This window comes from Pollachius pollachius (assembly GCF_949987615.1).
Source record: "Pollachius pollachius genome assembly, chromosome: 13".
Classification (NCBI taxonomy): domain Eukaryota; kingdom Metazoa; phylum Chordata; class Actinopteri; order Gadiformes; family Gadidae; genus Pollachius; species Pollachius pollachius.
In genome coordinates, this window is record NC_136946.1 from 1,118,656 (window position 1) to 1,141,059 (window position 22,404).

At 53.1% G+C, this 22,404-nt stretch overlaps 1 protein-coding gene across 1 annotated transcript in view; it reads left to right on the forward strand.

Annotated features, from left to right (window-relative positions):
* LOC307084805 (uncharacterized protein) overlaps positions 1-22,404 on the forward strand; it is a gene marked incomplete at both ends in the record, with an annotated part of 151,199 nt that overhangs the window by 109,715 nt on the left and 19,080 nt on the right. The window lies entirely within an intron of this gene.

The following is a 22,404-nucleotide window of genomic DNA, read 5'->3' on the forward strand; positions in this document are numbered from 1 at the left end:
CCCCACAACAACCACAGCTGGACCAACAACTACCACAGCTGCCCCAACAAAAACCACCGCTGGACCAACAACTACCACAGCTGGACAAACATCTATCAAAGCTAGCAAAACTACCACTACTGCTGCCCTTACAACTACCACAGCTGTCCAAACAACAACCACAGCTGCCCCAACAACAACCACAGCTGGACCAAAACCCACCACAGCTGGCCCAACTACCACAACATCAAGCCCCACAACAACCACAGCTGGAACAGCAACTTCCACTGATGGACCAACAACTACCACAGCTGCCCCAACAACTACCACTGATGGACCAACGACTACCACAGCTGCCCCAACAACAACCACAGCTGCCCCAACAACAACCACAGCTGGACCAAAACCCACCACAGCTGGCCCAACTACCACAACATCAAGCCCCACAACAACCACAGCTGGACCAGCAACTTCCACTGATGGACCAACAACTACCACAGCTGCCCCAACAACTACCACTGATGGACCAACAACTCCCACAGCTGCCCCAACAACAACAACCGCTGGACCAACAACTACCAAAGCTGGACCAACAACTATCACAGCTGGACCAACAACTATCAAAGCTAGCACAACTACCACTACTGCTGCCCCAACAACTACCACTGCTGCCCCAACAACAACCACAGCTGGACCAAAACCCACCACAGCTGGCCCAACTACCACAACATCAAGCCCCACAACAACCACAGCTGGACCAGCAACTTCCACTGATGGACCAACAACTACCACAGCTGCCCCAACAACTACCACTGAGGGACCAACAACTACCACAGCTGCCCCAACAACAACCACCGCTGGACCAACAACTACCACAGCTGGACCTACAACTACCACAGCTGGACCAACAACTATCAAAGCTAGCACAACTACCACTACTGCTGCCCCAACAACTACCACTGCTGCCCCAGCAACAACCACAGCTGGACCAAAACCAACCACAGCTGGACCAAAACCCACCACAGCTGGCCCCACTACCACAACATCAAGCCCCACAACAACCACAGCTGGACCAGCAACTTCCACTGATGGACCAACAACTACCACAGCTGCCCCAACAACTACCACTGATGGACCAACAACTACCAAGGCTGCCCCAATAACTACCACTGATGGACCAACAACTACCACAGCTGTCCCAACAACAACCACCGCTGGAAAAACAACTACCACAGCTGGACCAACAACTACCACAGCTGGACCAACAACTCTCAATGCTAGCACAACTACCACTACTGCTGCCCTAACAACTACCACTGCTGCCCCAACAACAACCACAGCTGGACCAAAACCAACCACAGCTGGCCCAACTACCAACACATCAAGCCCCACAACAACCACAGCTGGACCAACAACTACCACAGCTGCCCCAACAACAACCACCACTGGACCAACAACTACCACAGCTGGACCAACATCTATCAAAGCTAGCAAAACTACCACTACTGCTGCCCTAACAACTACCACAGCTGTCCCAACAACAACCACAGCTGCCCCAACAACAACCACAGCTGGACCAAAACCCACCACAGCTGGCCCAACTACCACAACATCAAGCCCCACAACAACCACAGCTGGACCAGCAACTTCCACTGATGGACCAACAACTACCACAGCTGCCCCAACAACTACCACTGATGGACCAACAACTACCACAGCTGCCCCAACAACAACCACCGCTGGACCAACAACTACCACAGCTGGACCAACAACTATCACAGCTGGACCAACAACTATCAAAGCTAGCACAACTACCACTACTGCTGCCCCAACAACTACCACTGCTGCCCCAACAACAACCACAGCTGGACCAAAACCCACCACAGCTGGCCCAACTACCACAACATCAAACCCCACAACAACCACAGCTGGACCAGCAACTTCCACTGATGGACCAACAACTACCACAGCTGCCCCAACAACTACCACTGATGGACCAACAACTACCACAGCTGCCCCAACAACAACCACCGCTGGACCAACAACTACCACAGCTGGACCAACAACTATCAAAGCTAGCACAACTACCACTACTGCTGCCCCAACAACTACCACTGCTGCCCCAGCAACAACCACAGCTGGACCAAAACCAACCACAGCTGGCCCAACTACCACCACATCAAGCCCCACAACAACCACAGCTGGACCAACAACTACCACAGCTGCCCCAACAACTACCACAGGTGCCCCAACAACAACCACCGCTGGACCAACAACTACCACAGCTGGACCAACAACTATCAAAGATAGCACAACTACCACTACTGCTGCCCCAACAACTACCACTGCTGCCCCAACAAAAACCACAGCTGGACCAAAACCAACCACAGCTGTCCCAACTACCACCACATCAAGCCCCACAACAACCACAGCTGGACCAACAACTACCACAGCTGCCCCAACAACAACCACCGCTGGACCAACAACTACCACAGCTGGACCAACAACTATCACAGCTGGACCAACAACTATCAAAGCTAGCACAACTACCACTACTGCTGCCCCAACAACTACCACTGCTGCCCCAACAACAACCACAGCTGGACCAAAACCCACCACAGCTGGCCCAACTACCACAACATCAAGCCCCACAACAACCACAGCTGGACCAGCAACTTCCACTGATGGATCAACAACTACTACCACAGCTGCCCCAACAACTACCACTGATGGACCAACAACTACCACAGCTGCCCCAACAACAACCACCGCTGGACCAACAACTACCACAGCTGGACCAACAACTATCAAAGCTAGCACAACTACCACTACTGCTGCCCCAACAACTACCACTGCTGCCCCAACAACAACCACAGCTGGACCAAAACCAACCACAGCTGGCCCAACTACCACCACATCAAGCCCCACAACAACCACAGCTGGACCAACAACTGCCACAGCTGCCCCAACAAAAACCACGGCTGGACCAACAACTACCACAGCTGGACCAACATCTATCAAAGCTAGCAAAACTACCACTACAGCTGCCCTAACAACTACAACAGCTGTCCAAACAACAACCACAGCTGCCCCAACAACAACCACAGCTGGACCAAAACCCACCACAGCTGGCCCAACTACCACAACATCAAGCCCCACAACAACCACAGCTGGACCAGCAACTTCCACTGATGGACCAACAACTACCACAGCTGCCCCAACAACTACCACTGATGGACCAACAACTACCACTGCTGCCCCAACAACAACCACCGCTGGACCAACAACTACCACAGCTGGACCAACAACTACCACAGCTGGACCAAAAACTATCAAAGCTAGCACAACTACCACTACTGCTGCCCCAACAACTACAACTGCTGCCCCAGCAACAACCACAGCTGGACCAAAACCAACCACAGCTGGCCCAACTACCACCACATCAAGCCCCACAACAACCACAGCTGGACCAACAACTACCACAGCTGCCCCAACAAGAACCACCGCTGGACCAACAACTACCACAGCTGGACCAACATCTATCAAAGCTAGCAAAACTACCACTACAGCTGCCCTAACAACTACAACAGCTGTCCCAACAACAACCACAGCTGCCCCAACAACAACCACAGCTGGACCAAAACCCACCACAGCTGGCCAAACTACCACAACATCAAGCCCCACAACAACCACAGCTGGAACAGCAACTTCCACTGATGGACCAACAACTACCACAGCTGCCCCAACAACTACCACTGATGGACCAACAACTACCACAGCTGCCCCAACAACAACCACAGCTGCCCCAACAACAACCACAGCTGGACCAAAACCCACCACAGCTGGCCCAACTACCACAACATCAAGCCCAACAACAACCACAGCTGGACCAGCAACTTCCACTGATGGACCAACAACTACCACAGCTGCCCCAACAATTACCACTGATGGACCAACAACTACCACAGCTGCCCCAACAACAACCACCGCTGGACCAACAACTACCACAGCTGGACCAACACCTATCACAGCTGGACCAACAACTATCAAAGCTAGCACAACTACCACTACTGCTGCCCCTACAACTACCACTGCTGCCCCAACAACAACCACAGCTGGACCAAAACCCACCACAGCTGGCCCAACTACCACAACATCAAGCCCCACAACAACCACAGCTGGACCAGCAACTTCCACTGATGGACCAACAACTACCACAGCTGCCCCAACAACTACCACTGATGGACCAACAACTACCACAGCTGCCCCAACAACAACCACCGCTGGACCAACAACTACCACAGCTGGACCAACAACTACCACAGCTGGACCAACAACTATCAAAGCTAGCACAACTACCACTACTGCTGCCCCAACAACTACCATTGCTGCCCCAGCAACAACCACAGCTGGACCAAAACCAACCACAGCTGGCCCAACTACCACCACATCAAGCCCCACAAAAACCACAGCTGGACCAACAACTACCACCGCTGCCCCAACAACTACCAAAGGTGCCCCAACAACAACCACCGCTGGACCAACAACTACCACAGCTGGACCAACAACTATCAAAGCTAGCACAACTACCACTACTGCTGCCCCAACAACTACCACTGCTGCCCCAACAACAACAACCACAGCTGGACCAAAACCAACCACAGCTGGCCCAACTACCACCACATCAAGCCCCACAACAACCACAGCTGGACCAACAACTACCACAGCTGCCCCAACAAAAACCACCACTGGACCAACAACTACCACAGCTGGACCAACATCTATCAAAGCTAGCAAAACTACCACTACAGCTGCCCTAACAACTACCACAGCTGTCCCAACAACAACCACAGCTGCCCCAACAACAACCACAGCTGGACCAAAACCCACCACAGCTGGCCCAACTACCACAACATCAAGCCCCACAACAACCACAGCTGGAACAGCAACTTCCACTGATGGACCAACAACTACCACAGCTGCCCCAACAGCTACCACTGATGGACCAACAACTACCACAGCTGCCCCAACAACAACCACCGCTGGAAAAACAACTACCACAGCTGGACCAACAACTACCACAGCTGGACCAACAACTCTCAATGCTAGCACAACTACCACTACTGCTGCCCCAACAACTACCACTGCTGCCCCAACAACAACCACAGCTGGACCAAAACCAACCACAGCTGGCACAACTACCACCACATCAAGCCCCACAACAACCACAGCTGGACCAACAACTACCACAGCTGCCCCAACAAAAACCACCGCTGGACCAACAACTACCACAGCTGGACAAACATCTATCAAAGCTAGCAAAACTACCACTACTGCTGCCCTAACAACTACCACAGCTGTCCAAACAACAACCACAGCTGCCCCAACAACAACCACAGCTGGACCAAAACCCACCACAGCTGGCCAAACTACCACAACATCAAGCCCCACAACAACCACAGCTGGAACAGCAACTTCCACTGATGGACCAACAACTACCACAGCTGCCCCAACAACTACCACTGATGGACCAACGACTACCACAGCTGCCCCAACAACAACCACAGCTGCCCCAACAACAACCACAGCTGGACCAAAACCCACCACAGCTGGCCCAACTACCACAACATCAAGCCCCACAACAACCACAGCTGGACCAGCAACTTCCACTGATGGACCAACAACTACCACAGCTGCCCCAACAACTACCACTGATGGACCAACAACTCCCACAGCTGCCCCAACAACAACAACCGCTGGACCAACAACTACCACAGCTGGACCAACAACTATCACAGCTGGACCAACAACTATCAAAGCTAGCACAACTACCACTACTGCTGCCCCAACAACTACCACTGCTGCCCCAACAACAACCACAGCTGGACCAAAACCCACCACAGCTGGCCCAACTACCACAACATCAAGCCCCACAACAACCACAGCTGGACCAGCAACTTCCACTGATGGACCAACAACTACCACAGCTGCCCCAACAACTACCACTGAGGGACCAACAACTACCACAGCTGCCCCAACAACAACCACCGCTGGACCAACAACTACCAAAGCTGGACCTACAACTACCACAGCTGGACCAACAACTATCAAAGCTAGCACAACTACCACTACTGCTGCCCCAACAACTACAACTGCTGCCCCAGCAACAACCACAGCTGGACCAAAACCAACCACAGCTGGCCCAACTACCACCACATCAAGCCCCACAACAACCACAGCTGGACCAACAACTACCACCGCTGCCCCAACAACTACCACAGGTGCCCCAACAACAACCACCGCTGGACCAACAACTACCACAGCTGGACCAACAACTATCAAAGCTAGAACAACTACCACTACTGCTGCCCCAACAACAACCACTGCTGCCCCAGCAACAACCACAGCTGGACCAAAACCAACCACAGCTGGACCAAAACCCACCACAGCTGGCCCCACTACCACAACATCAAGCCCCACAACAACCACAGCTGGACCAGCAACTTCCACTGATGGACCAACAACTACCACAGCTGCCCCAACAACTACCACTGATGGACCAACAACTACCAAGGCTGCCCCAATAACTACCACTGATGGACCAACAACTACCACAGCTGCCCCAACAACAACCACCGCTGGAAAAACAACTACCACAGCTGGACCAACAACTACCACAGCTGGACCAACAACTCTCAATGCTAGCACAACTACCACTACTGCTGCCCTAACAACTACCACTGCTGCCCCAACAACAACCACAGCTGGACCAAAACCAACCACAGCTGGCCCAACTACCACCACATCAAGCCCCACAACAACCACAGCTGGACCAACAACTACCACAGCTGCCCCAACAACTACCACAGGTGCCCCAACAACAACCACCACTGGACCAACAACTACCACAGCTGGACCAACATCTATCAAAGCTAGCAAAACTACCACTACTGCTGCCCTAACAACTACCACAGCTGTCCCAACAACAACCACAGCTGCCCCAACAACAACCACAGCTGGACCAAAACCCACCACAGCTGGCCCAACTACCACAACATCAAGCCCCACAACAACCACAGCTGGACCAGCAACTTCCACTGATGGACCAACAACTACCACAGCTGCCCCAACAACTACCACTGATGGACCAACAACTACCACAGCTGCCCCAACAACAACCACCGCTGGACCAACAACTACCACAGCTGGACCAACAACTATCACAGCTGGACCAACAACTATCAAAGCTAGCACAACTACCACTACTGCTGCCCCAACAACTACCACTGCTGCCCCAACAACAACCACAGCTGGACCAAAACCCACCACAGCTGGCCCAACTACCACAACATCAAGCCCCACAACAACCACAGCTGGACCAGCAACTTCCACTGATGGACCAACAACTACCACAGCTGCCCCAACAACTACCACTGATGGACCAACAACTACAACAGCTGCCCCAACAACAACCACCACTGGACCAACAACTACCACAGCTGGACCAACAACTACCACAGCTGGACCAACAACTATCAAAGCTAGCACAACTACCACTACTGCTGCCCCAACAACTACCACTGCTGCCCCAGCAACAACCACAGCTGGACCAAAACCAACCACAGCTGGCCCAACTACCACCACATCAAGCCCCACAACAACCCCAGCTGGACCAACAACTACCACCGCTGCCCCAACAACTACCACAGGTGCCCCAACAACAACCACCGCTGGACCAACAACTACCACAGCTGGACCAACAACTATCAAAATTAGCACAACTACCACTACTGCTGCCCCAACAACTACCACTGCTGCCCCAACAACAACCACAGCTGGACCAAAACCAACCACAGCTGGCCCAACTACCACCACATCAAGCCCCACAACAACCACAGCTGGACCAACAACTACCACAGCTGCCCCAACAAAAACCACCTTTGGACCAACAACTACCACAGCTGGACCAACATCTATCAAAGCTAGCAAAACTACCACTACTGCTGCCCTAACAACTACCACAGCTGTCCAAACAACAACCACAGCTGCCCCAACAACAACCACAGCTGGACCAAAACCCACCACAGCTGGCCCAACTACCACAACATCAAGCCCCACAACAACCACAGCTGGAACAGCAACTTCCACTGATGGACCAACAACTACCACAGCTGCCCCAACAACTACCACTGATGGACCAACGACTACCACAGCTGCCCCAACAACAACCACAGCTGCCCCAACAACAACCACAGCTGGACCAAAACCCACCACAGCTGGCCCAACTACCACAACATCAAGCCCCACAACAACCACAGCTGGACCAGCAACTTCCACTGATGGACCAACAACTACCACAGCTGCCCCAACAACTACCACTGATGGACCAACAACTACCACAGGTGCCCCAACAACAACCACCGCTGGACCAACAACTACCACAGCTGGACCAACAACTATCAAAGCTAGCACAACTACCACTACTGCTGCCCCAACAACTACCACTGCTGCCCCAGCAACAACCACAGCTGGACCAAAACCAACCACAGCTGGCCCAACTACCACCACATCAAGCCCCACAACAACCACAGCTGGACCAGCAACTTCCACTGATGGACCAACAACTACCACAGCTGCCCCAACAACTACCACTGATGGACCAACAACTACCACAGCTGCCCCAACAACAACCACCGCTGGACCAACAACTACCACAGCTGGACCAACAACTATCACAGCTGGACCAACAACTATCAAAGCTAGCACAACTACCACTACTGCAGCCCCAACAACTACCACTGCTGCCCCAACAACAACCACAGCTGGACCAAAACCCACCACAGCTGGCCCAACTACCACAACATCAAGCCCCACAACAACCACAGCTGGACCAGCAACTTCCACTGATGGACCAACAACTACCACAGCTGCCCCAACAACTACCACTGATGGACCAACAACTACCACAGCTGCCCCAACAACAACCACCACTGGACCAACAACTACCACAGCTGGACCAACAACTACCACAGCTGGACCAACAACTATCAAAGCTAGCACAACTACCACTACTGCTGCCCCAACAACTACCACTGCTGCCCCAGCAACAACCACAGCTGGACCAAAACCAACCACAGCTGGCCCAACTACCACCAAATCAAGCCCCACAACAACCCCAGCTGGACCAACAACTACCACCGCTGCCCCAACAACTACCACAGGTGCCCCAACAACAACCACCGCTGGACCAACAACTACCACAGCTGGACCAACAACTATCAAAGCTATCACAACTACCACAACTGCTGCCCCAACAACTACCACTGCTGCCCCAACAACAACCACAGCTGGACCAAAACCAACCACAGCTGGCCAAACTACCACCACATCAAGCCCCACAACAACCACAGCTGGACCAACAACTACCACAGCTGCCCCAACAAAAACCACCGCTGGACCAACAACTACCACAGCTGGACAAACATCTATCAAAGCTAGCAAAACTACCAGTACTGCTGCCCTAACAACTACCACAGCTGTCCAAACAACAACCACAGCTGCCCCAACAACAACCACAGCTGGACCAAAACCCACCACAGCTGGCCCAACTACCACAACATCAAGCCCCACAACAACCACAGCTGGAACAGCAACTTCCACTGATGGACCAACAACTACCACAGCTGCCCCAACAACTACCACAGATGGACCAACGACTACCACAGCTGCCCCAACAACAACCACAGCTGCCCCAACAACAACCACAGCTGGACCAAAACCCACCACAGCTGGCCCAACTACCACAACATCAAGCCCCACAACAACCACAGCTGGACCAGCAACTTCCACTGATGGACCAACAACTACCACAGCTGCCCCAACAACTACCACTGATGGACCAACAACTCCCACAGCTGCCCCAACAACAACAACCGCTGGACCAACAACTACCACAGCTGGACCAACAACTATCACAGCTGGACCAACAACTATCAAAGCTAGCACAACTACCACTACTGCTGCCCCAACAACTACCACTGCTGCCCCAACAACAACCACAGCTGGACCAAAACCCACCACAGCTGGCCCAACTACCACAACATCAAGCCCCACAACAACCACAGCTGGACCAGCAACTTCCACTGATGGACCAACAACTACCACAGCTGCCCCAACAACTACCACTGAGGGACCAACAAAAACCACAGCTGCCCCAACAACAACCACCGCTGGACCAACAACTACCACAGCTGGACCTACAACTACCACAGCTGGACCAACAACTATCAAAGCTAGCACAACTACCACTACTGCTGCCCCAACAACTACCACTGCTGCCCCAGCAACAACCACAGCTGGACCAAAACCAACCACAGCTGGACCAAAACCCACCACAGCTGGCCCCAATACCACAACATCAAGCCCCACAACAACCACAGCTGGACCAGCAACTTCCACTGATGGACCAACAACTACCACAGCTGCCCCAACAACTACCACTGATGGACCAACAACTACCAAGGCTGCCCCAATAACTACCACTGATGGACCAACAACTACCACAGCTGCCCCAACAACAACCACCGCTGGAAAAACAACTACCACAGCTGGACCAACAACTACCACAGCTGGACCAACAACTCTCAATGCTAGCACAACTACCACTACTGCTGCCCTAACAACTACCACTGCTGCCCCAACAACAACCACAGCTGGACCAAAACCAACCACAGCTGGCCCAACTACCAACACATCAAGCCCCACAACAACCACAGCTGGACCAACAACTACCACAGCTGCCCCAACAACAACCACCACTGGACCAACAACTACCACAGCTGGACCAACATCTATCAAAGCTAGCAAAACTACCACTACTGCTGCCCTAACAACTACCACAGCTGTCCCAACAACAACCACAGCTGCCCCAACAACAACCACAGCTGGACCAAAACCCACCACAGCTGGCCCAACTACCACAACATCAAGCCCCACAACAACCACAGCTGGACCAGCAACTTCCACTGATGGACCAACAACTACCACAGCTGCCCCAACAACTACCACTGATGGACCAACAACTACCACAGCTGCCCCAACAACAACCACCGCTGGACCAACAACTACCAAAGCTGGACCAACAACTATCACAGCTGGACCAACAACTATCAAAGCTAGCACAACTACCACTACTGCTGCCCCAACAACTACCACTGCTGCCCCAACAACAACCACAGCTGGACCAAAACCCACCACAGCTGGCCCAACTACCACAACATCAAGCCCCACAACAACCACAGCTGGACCAGCAACTTCCACTGATGGACCAACAACTACCACAGCTGCCCCAACAACTACCACTGATGGACCAACAACTACCACAGCTGCCCCAACAACAACCACCGCTGGACCAACAACTACCACAGCTGGACCAACAACTATCAAAGCTAGCACAACTACCACTACTGCTGCCCCAACAACTACCACTGCTGCCCCAGCAACAACCACAGCTGGACCAAAACCAACCACAGCTGGCCCAACTACCACCACATCAAGCCCCACAACAACCACAGCTGGACCAACAACTACCACAGCTGCCCCAACAACTACCACAGGTGCCCCAACAACAACCACCGCTGGACCAACAACTACCACAGCTGGACCAACAACTATCAAAGATAGCACAACTACCACTACTGCTGCCCCAACAACTACCACTGCTGCCCCAACAAAAACCACAGCTGGACCAAAACCAACCACAGCTGTCCCAACTACCACCACATCAAGCCCCACAACAACCACAGCTGGACCAACAACTACCACAGCTGCCCCAACAACAACCACCGCTGGACCAACAACTACCACAGCTGGACCAACAACTATCACAGCTGGACCAACAACTATCAAAGCTAGCACAACTACCACTACTGCTGCCCCAACAACTACCACTGCTGCCCCGACAACCACCACAGCTGGACCAAAACCCACCACAGCTGGCCCAACTACCACAACATCAAGCCCCACAACAACCACAGCTGGACCAGCAACTTCCACTGATGGATCAACAACTACTACCACAGCTGCCCCAACAACTACCACTGATGGACCAACAACTACCACAGCTGCCCCAACAACAACCACCGCTGGACCAACAACTACCACAGCTGGACCAACAACTATAAAAGCTAGCACAACTACCACTACTGCTGCCCCAACAACTACCACTGCTGCCCCAGCAACAACCACAGCTGGACCAAAACCAACCACAGCTGGCCCAACTACCACCACATCAAGCCCCACAACAACCACAGCTGGACCAACAACTACCACAGCTGCCCCAACAACTACCACAGGTGCCCCAACAACAACCACCGCTGGACCAACAACTACCACAGCTGGACCAACAACTATCAAAGCTAGCACAACTACCACTACTGCTGCCCCAACAACTACCACTGCTGCCCCAACAACAACCACAGCTGGACCAAAACCAACCACAGCTGGCCCAACTACCACCACATCAAGCCCCACAACAACCACAGCTGGACCAACAACTGCCACAGCTGCCCCAACAAAAACCACGGCTGGACCAACAACTACCACAGCTGGACCAACATCTATCAAAGCTAGCAAAACTACCGCTACAGCTGCCCTAACAACTACCACAGCTGTCCCAACAACAACCACAGCTGCCCCAACAACAACCACAGCTGGACCAAAACCCACCACAGCTGGCCCAACTACCACAACATCAAGCCCCACAACAACCACAGCTGGAACAGCAACTTCCACTGATGGACCAACAACTACCACAGCTGCCCCAACAGCTACCACTGATGGACCAACAACTACCACAGCTGCCCCAACAACAACCACCGCTGGAAAAACAACTACCACAGCTGGACCAACAACTACCACAGCTGGACCAACAACTCTCAATGCTAGCACAACTACCACTACTGCTGCCCCAACAACTACCACTGCTGCCCCAACAACAACCACAGCTGGACCAAAACCAACCACAGCTGGCACAACTACCACCACACCAAGCCCCACAACAACCACAGCTGGACCAACAACTACCACAGCTGCCCCAACAACTACCACAGTTGCCCCAACAACAACCACCACTGGACCAACAACTACCACAGCTGGACCAACATCTATCAAATCTAGCAAAACTACCACTACTGCTGCCCTAACAACTACCACAGCTGTCCCAACAACAACCACAGCTGCCCCAACAACAACCACAGCTGGACCAAAACCCACCACAGCTGGCCCAACTACCACAACATCAAGCCCCACAACAACCACAGCTGGACCAGCAACTTCCACTGATGGACCAACAACTACCACAGCTGCCCCAACAACTACCACTGATGGACCAACAACTACCACAGCTGCCCCAACAACAACCACCGCTGGACCAACAACTACCACAGCTGGACCAACAACTATCACAGCTGGACCAACAACTATCAAAGCTAGCACAACTACCACTACTGCTGCCCCAACAACTACCACTGCTGCCCCAACAACAACCACAGCTGGACCAAAACCCACCACAGCTGGCCCAACTACCACAACATCAAGCCCCACAACAACCACAGCTGGACCAGCAACTTCCACTGATGGACCAACAACTACCACAGCTGCCCCAACAACTACCACTGATGGACCAACAACTACCACAGCTGCCCCAACAACAACCACCGCTGGACCAACAACTACCACAGCTGGACCAACAACTACCACAGCTGGACCAACAACTATCAAAGCTAGCACAACTACCACTACTGCTGCCCCAACAACTACCACTGCTGCCCCAGCAACAACCACAGCTGGACCAAAACCAACCACAGCTGGCCCAACTACCACCACATCAAGCCCCACAACAACCACAGCTGGACCAACAACTACCACAGCTGCCCCAACAACTACCACAGGTGCCCCAACAACAACCACCGCTGGACCAACAACTACCACAGCTGGACCAACAACTATCAAAGCTAGCACAACTACCACTACTGCTGCCCCAACAACTACCACTGCTGCCCCAACAACAACCACAGCTGGACCAAAACCCACCACAGCTGGCCCAACTACCACAACATCAAGCCCCACAACAACCACAGCTGGACCAGCAACTTCCACTGATGGACCAACAACTACCACAGCTGCCCCAACAACTACCACTGATGGACCAACAACTACCACTGCTGCCCCAACAACAACCACCGCTGGACCAACAACTACCACAGCTGAACCAACAACTACCACAGCTGGACCAACATCTATCAAATCTAGCAAAACTACCACTACTGCTGCCCTAACAACTACCACAGCTGTCCCAACAACAACCACAGCTGCCCCAACAACAACCACAGCTGGACCAAAACCCACCACAGCTGGCCCAACTACCACAACATCAAGCCCCACAACAACCACAGCTGGACCAGCAACTTCCACTGATGGACCAACAACTACCACAGCTGCCCCAACAACTACCACTGATGGACCAACAACTACCACAGCTGCCCCAACAACAACCACCGCTGGACCAACAACTACCACAGCTGGACCAACAACTATCACAGCTGGACCAACAACTATCAAAGCTAGCACAACTACCACTACTGCTGCCCCAACAACTACCACTGCTGCCCCAAGAACAACCACAGCTGGACCAAAACCCACCACAGCTGGCCCAACTACCACAACATCAAGCCCCACAACAACCACAGCTGGACCAGCAACTTCCACTGATGGACCAACAACTACCACAGCTGCCCCAACAACTACCACTGATAGACCAACAACTACCACAGCTGCCCCAACAACAACCACCGCTGGACCAACAACTACCACAGCTGGACCAACAACTACCACAGCTGGACCAACAACTATCAAAGCTAGCACAACTACCACTACTGCTGCCCCAACAACTACCACTGCTGCCCCAGCAACAACCACAGCTGGACCAAAACCAACCACAGCTGGCCCAACTACCACCACATCAAGCCCCACAACAACCACAGCTGGACCAACAACTACCACAGCTGCCCCAACAACTACCACAGGTGCCCCAACAACAACCACCGCTGGACCAACAACTACCACAGCTGGACCAACAACTATCAAAGCTAGCACAACTACCACTACTGCTGCCCCAACAACTACCACTGCTGCCCCAACAACAACCACAGCTGGACCAAAACCCACCACAGCTGGCCCAACTACCACAACATCAAGCCCCACAACAACCACAGCTGGACCAGCAACTTCCACTGATGGACCAACAACTACCACAGCTGCCCCAACAACTACCACTGATGGACCAACAACTACCACTGCTGCCCCAACAACAACCACCGCTGGACCAACAACTACCACAGCTGAACCAACAACTACCACAGCTGGACCAACAACTATCAAAGCTAGCACAACTACCACTACTGCTGCCCCAACAACTACCACTGCTGCCCCAGCAACAACCACAGCTGGACCAAAACCAACCACAGCTGGCCCAACTACCACCACATCAAGCCCCACAACAACCACAGCTGGACCAACAACTACCACCGCTGCCCCAACAACTTCCACAGGTGCCCCAACAACAACCACCGCTGGACCAACAACTACCACAGCTGGACCAACAACTATCAAAGCTAGCACAACTACCACTACTGCTGCCCCAACAACTACCACTGCTGCCCCAACAACAACCACAGCTGGACCAAAACCAACCACAGCTGGCCCAACTACCACAACATCAAGCCCCACAACAACCACAGCTGGACCAACAACTACCGCAGATGCCCCAACAAAAACCACCGCTGGACCAACAACTACCACAGCTGGACCAACATCTATCAAAACTAGCAAAACAACCACTACAGCTGCCCTAACAACTACCACAGCTGTCCCAACAACAACCACAGCTGCCCCAACAACAACCACAGCTGGACCAAAACCCACCACAGCTGGCCCAACTACCACAACATCAAGCGCCACAACAACCACAGCTGGAACAGCAACTTCCACTGATGGACCAACAACTACCACAGCTGCCCCAACAGCAACCACTGATGGACCAACAACTACCACAGCTGCCCCAACAACAACCACCGCTGGAAAAACAACTACCACAGCTGGACCAACAACTACCACAGCTGGACCAACAACTCTCAATGCTAGCACAACTACCACTACTGCTTTCCCAACAACTACCACTGCTGCCCCAACAACAACCACAGCTGGACCAAAACCAACCACAGCTGGCCCAACTACCACCACATCAAGCCCCACAACAACCACAGCTGGACCAACAACTACCACAGCTGCCCCAACAACTACCACAGGTGCCCCAACAACAACCACCACTGGACCAACAACTACCACAGCTGGACCAACATCTATCAAAGCTAGCAAAACTACCACTACTGCTGCCCTAACAACTACCACAGCTGTCCCAACAACAACCACATCTGCCCCAACAACAACCACAGCTGGACCAAAACCCACCACAGCTGGCCCAACTACCACAACATCAAGCCCCACAACAACCACAGCTGGACCAGCAACTTCCACTGATGGACCAACAACTACCATAGCTGCCCCAACAACTACCACAGCTGCCCCAACAACTACCACTGATGGACCAACAACTACCACAGCTTCCCCAACAACAACCACCGCTGGACCAACAACTACCACAGCTGGACCAACAACTACCACAGCTGGACCAACAACTATCAAAGCTAGCACAACTACCACTACTGCTGCCCCAACAACTACCACTGCTGCCCCAGCAACAACCACAGCTGGACCAACAACTACCACAGCTGGCCCAACTACCACCACATCAAGCCCCACAACAACCACAGCTGGACCAACAACTACCACAGCTGCCCCAACAACTACCACAGGTGCCCCAACAACAACCACCGCTGGACCAACAACTACCACAGCTGGACCAACAACTATCAAAGCTAGCACAACTACCACTACTGCTGCCCCAACAACTACCACTGCTGCCCCAACAACAACCACAACTGGACCAAAACCAACCACAGCTGGCCCAACTACCACCACATCAAGCCCCACAACAACCACAGCTGGACCAACAACTACCACAGCTGCCCCAACAAAAACCACCGCTGGACCAACAACTACCACAGATGGACCAACAACTATCAAAGCTAGCACAACTACCACTACTGCTGCCCCAACAACTACCACTGCTGCCCCAGCAACAACCACAGCTGGACCAAAACCAACCACAGCTGGCCCAACTACCACCACATCAAGCCCCACAACAACCACAGCTGGACCAACAACTACCACCGCTGCCCCAACAACTTCCACAGGTGCCCCAACAACAACCACCGCTGGACCAACAACTACCACAGCTGGACCAACAACTATCAAAGCTAGCACAACTACCACTACTGCTGCCCCAACAACTACCACTGCTGCCCCAACAACAACCACAGCTGGACCAAAACCAACCACAGCTGGCCCAACTACCACAACATCAAGCCCCACAACAACCACAGCTGGACCAACAACTACCACAGATGCCCCAACAAAAACCACCGCTGGACCAACAACTACCACAGCTGGACCAACATCTATCAAAACTAGCAAAACTACCACTACAGCTGCCCTAACAACTACCACAGCTGTCCCAACAACAACCACAGCTGCCCCAACAACAACCACAGCTGGACCAAAACCCACCACAGCTGGCCCAACTACCACAACATCAAGCCCCACAACAACCAAAGCTGGACCAGCAACTTCCACTGATGGACCAACAACTACCACAGCTGCCCCAACAACTACCACTGATGGACCAACAACTACCAAAGCTGCCCCAACAACAACCACCGCTGGACCAACAACTACCACAGCTGGACCAACAACTACCACAGCTCGGCCAACAACTATCAAAGCTAGCACAACTACCACTACTGCTGCCCCAACAACTACCACTGCTGCCCCAGCAACAACCACAGCTGGACCAAAACCAACCACAGCTGGCCCAACTACCACCACATCAAGCCCCACAACAACCAAAGCTGGACCAAGAACTACCAAAGCTGCCCAAACAACTACCACAGGTGCCCCAACAACAACCACCGCTGGACCAACAACTACCACAGCTGGACCAACAACTATCAAAGCTAGCACAACTACCACTACTGCTGCCCCAACAACTACCACTGCTGCCCCAACAACAACCACAGCTGGACCAAAACCAACCACAGCTGGCCCAACTACCACCACATCAAGCCCCACAACAACCACAGCTGGACCAACAACTACCACAGCTTCCCCAACAACAACCACCGCTGGACCAACAACTACCACAGCTGGACCAACAACTACCACAGCTGGACCAACAACTATCAAAGCTAGCACAACTACCACTACTGCTGCCCCAACAACTACCACTGCTGCCCCAGCAACAACCACAGCTGGACCAACAACTACCACAGCTGGCCCAACTACCACCACATCAAGCCCCACAACAACCACAGCTGGACCAACAACTACCACAGCTGCCCCAACAACTACCACAGGTGCCCCAACAACAACCACCGCTGGACCAACAACTACCACAGCTGGACCAACAACTATCAAAGCTAGCACAACTACCACTACTGCTGCCCCAACAACTACCACTGCTGCCCCAACAACAACCACAACTGGACCAAAACCAACCACAGCTGGCCCAACTACCACCACATCAAGCCCCACAACAACCACAGCTGGACCAACAACTACCACAGCTGCCCCAACAAAAACCACCGCTGGACCAACAACTACCACAGATGGACCAACAACTATCAAAGCTAGCACAACTACCACTACTGCTGCCCCAACAACTACCACTGCTGCCCCAGCAACAACCACAGCTGGACCAAAACCAACCACAGCTGGCCCAACTACCACCACATCAAGCCCCACAACAACCACAGCTGGACCAACAACTACCACCGCTGCCCCAACAACTTCCACAGGTGCCCCAACAACAACCACCGCTGGACCAACAACTACCACAGCTGGACCAACAACTATCAAAGCTAGCACAACTACCACTACTGCTGCCCCAACAACTACCACTGCTGCCCCAACAACAACCACAGCTGGACCAAAACCAACCACAGCTGGCCCAACTACCACAACATCAAGCCCCACAACAACCACAGCTGGACCAACAACTACCACAGATGCCCCAACAAAAACCACCGCTGGACCAACAACTACCACAGCTGGACCAACATCTATCAAAACTAGCAAAACTACCACTACAGCAGCCCTAACAACTACCACAGCTGTCCCAACAACAACCACAGCTGCCCCAACAACAACCACAGCTGGACCAAAACCCACCACAGCTGGCCCAACTACCACAACATCAAGCCCCACAACAACCACAGCTGGACCAGCAACTTCCACTGATGGACCAACAACTACCACAGCTGCCCCAACAACAACCACCGCTGGAAAAACAACTACCACAGCTGGACCAACAACTACCACAGCTGGACCAACAACTCTCAATGCTAGCACAACTACCACTACTGCTGCCCCAACAACTACCACTGCTGCCCCAACAACAACCACAGCTGGACCAAAACCAACCACAGCTGGCCCAACTACCACCACATCAAGCCCCACAACAACCACAGCTGGACCAACAACTACCACAGCTGCCCCAACAACTACCACAGGTGCCCCAACAACAACCACCACTGGACCAACAACTACCACAGCTGGACCAACATCTATCAAAGCTAGCAAAACTACCACTACTGCTGCCCTAACAACTACCACAGCTGTCCCAACAACAACCACATCTGCCCCAACAACAACCACAGCTGGACCAAAACCCACCACAGCTGGCCCAACTACCACAACATCAAGCCCCACAACAACCACAGCTGGACCAGCAACTTCCACTGATGGACCAACAACTACCATAGCTGCCCCAACAACTACCACAGCTGCCCCAACAACTACCACTGATGGACCAACAACTACCACAGCTTCCCCAACAACAACCACCGCTGGACCAACAACTACCACAGCTGGACCAACAACTACCACAGCTGGACCAACAACTATCAAAGCTAGCACAACTACCACTACTGCTGCCCCAACAACTACCACTGCTGCCCCAGCAACAACCACAGCTGGACCAACAACTACCACAGCTGGCCCAACTACCACCACATCAAGCCCCACAACAACCACAGCTGGACCAACAACTACCACAGCTGCCCCAACAACTACCACAGGTGCCCCAACAACAACCACCGCTGGACCAACAACTACCACAGCTGGACCAACAACTATCAAAGCTAGCACAACTACCACTACTGCTGCCCCAACAACTACCACTGCTGCCCCAACAACAACCACAACTGGACCAAAACCAACCACAGCTGGCCCAACTACCACCACATCAAGCCCCACAACAACCACAGCTGGACCAACAACTACCACAGCTGCCCCAACAAAAACCACCGCTGGACCAACAACTACCACAGATGGACCAACAACTATCAAAGCTAGCACAACTACCACTACTGCTGCCCCAACAACTACCACTGCTGCCCCAGCAACAACCACAGCTGGACCAAAACCAACCACAGCTGGCCCAACTACCACCACATCAAGCCCCACAACAACCACAGCTGGACCAACAACTACCACCGCTGCCCCAACAACTTCCACAGGTGCCCCAACAACAACCACCGCTGGACCAACAACTACCACAGCTGGACCAACAACTATCAAAGCTAGCACAACTACCACTACTGCTGCCCCAACAACTACCACTGCTGCCCCAACAACAACCACAGCTGGACCAAAACCAACCACAGCTGGCCCAACTACCACAACATCAAGCCCCACAACAACCACAGCTGGACCAACAACTACCACAGATGCCCCAACAAAAACCACCGCTGGACCAACAACTACCACAGCTGGACCAACATCTATCAAAACTAGCAAAACTACCACTACAGCTGCCCTAACAACTACCACAGCTGTCCCAACAACAACCACAGCTGCCCCAACAACAACCACAGCTGGACCAAAACCCACCACAGCTGGCCCAACTACCACAACATCAAGCCCCACAACAACCACAGCTGGACCAGCAACTTCCACTGATGGACCAACAACTACCACAGCTGCCCCAACAACTACCACTGATGGACCAACAACTACCAAAGCTGCCCCAACAACAACCACCGCTGGACCAACAACTACCACAGCTGGACCAACAACTACCACAGCTCGGCCAACAACTATCAAAGCTAGCACAACTACCACTACTGCTGCCCCAACAACTACCACTGCTGCCCCAGCAACAACCACAGCTGGACCAAAACCAACCACAGCTGGCCCAACTACCACCACATCAAGCCCCACAACAACCAAAGCTGGACCAAGAACTACCAAAGCTGCCCAAACAACTACCACAGGTGCCCCAACAACAACCACCGCTGGACCAACAACTACCACAGCTGGACCAACAACTATCAAAGCTAGCACAACTACCACTACTGCTGCCCCAACAACTACCACTGCTGCCCCAACAACAACCACAGCTGGACCAAAACCAACCACAGCTGGCCCAACTACCACCACATCAAGCCCCACAACAACCACAGCTGGACCAACAACTACCACAGCTTCCCCAACAACAACCACCGCTGGACCAACAACTACCACAGCTGGACCAACAACTACCACAGCTGGACCAACAACTATCAAAGCTAGCACAACTACCACTACTGCTACCCCAACAACTACCACTGCTGCCCCAGCAACAACCACAGCTGGACCAACAACTACCACAGCTGGCCCAACTACCACCACATCAAGCCCCACAACAACCACAGCTGGACCAACAACTACCACAGCTGCCCCAACAACTACCACAGGTGCCCCAACAACAACCACCGCTGGACCAACAACTACCACAGCTGGACCAACAACTATCAAAGCTAGCACAACTACCACTACTGCTGCCCCAACAACTACCACTGCTGCCCCAACAACAACCACAACTGGACCAAAACCAACCACAGCTGGCCCAACTACCACCACATCAAGCCCCACAACAACCACAGCTGGACCAACAACTACCACAGCTGCCCCAACAAAAACCACCGCTGGACCAACAACTACCACAGATGGACCAACAACTATCAAAGCTAGCACAACTACCACTACTGCTGCCCCAACAACTACCACTGCTGCCCCAGCAACAACCACAGCTGGACCAAAACCAACCACAGCTGGCCCAACTACCACCACATCAAGCCCCACAACAACCACAGCTGGACCAACAACTACCACCGCTGCCCCAACAACTTCCACAGGTGCCCCAACAAC